We start from the raw sequence: 868 nt of genomic DNA, 5'->3' as shown, positions 1-868 counted from the left end.
GTAAACTTTCAATAATTTGATTATTTTAAAAAATTAAAAAAGAAACTTTTTTCTCCCCAGAATGGCATCATTAATATTTCCAATCCTCATAGGACACTCATGTCCACTCCACTCTGGGCTATGGTCACACAGAGTTGTGCTACTCCACGTCTTGTTAATATACAGGAGGAGCACATGCAAATAGTGCCCTTTCTTCCACTGATAAAAACCAGCCCAGCTCCAAACCTGAAGTTCTGGGAGAGGAACCTCAGAACTCAGAATCTCTGGTGTCCGTAGTCGAGTACGATGGCTGAACACAGACAAGTCACTATGTCTCCTCTTAACTGGATTTTCCTTGTTGCTATTATAAAAGGTAATTTTTTAGAGATCAAGTGTATCTAAATAGGATGACTGAAATAAAGCACATGTGTAATTATTTTCCTGATCTGAATGTCACTGTGTTTGTAGGTGTCCAGTGTGAGGTGCAACTGGTAGAGTCTGGGGGAGACCTGAGGCAGCCTGGGGGGTCTCTGAAGCTCACCTGTGCAGCCTCTGGGTTCGCCTTGAGCAGCTATCACATAAACTGGTTTTGCCAAGCTCCAGGGAAGGGCCTGCAGTGGGTATCACATATTACTGCTGATGGTAACACATACTACGCAGGCTCCGTGAAGGGCCGATTCACCATCTCCAGAGATAATGCCAAGAACTTGCTGTATCTGCAGATGAACAGTCTGAGAACTGAGGACACAGCCATGTATTACTGTGCAAGATACACAGTGTGAGGAAGTTAGTACGAATTCAGACATAAAGCTCTCTTTGAGAGCCAAGAGCACAGGATGCAGATCCAGTATAAGGTGCAGATGTAGGTTGAAGGTGGTTTCTGTGGTGA

The 868-nt window shown here is 44.1% G+C and overlaps 1 pseudogene; it reads left to right on the top strand.

Moving 5' to 3' along the window:
* LOC102861950 overlaps window positions 1-761 on the top strand; it is a 3,692-nt pseudogene extending 2,931 nt beyond the window's left edge.
* Window positions 762-868: the final 107 nt, after the last annotated feature.

Source organism: Elephantulus edwardii, unplaced genomic scaffold, assembly GCF_000299155.1.
Source record: "Elephantulus edwardii isolate Elephantulus edwardi_28Jun2011 unplaced genomic scaffold, EleEdw1.0 scaffold00019, whole genome shotgun sequence".
Lineage (NCBI taxonomy): Eukaryota > Metazoa > Chordata > Mammalia > Macroscelidea > Macroscelididae > Elephantulus > Elephantulus edwardii.
This window is presented reverse-complemented; position numbering and strand designations above follow the sequence as displayed.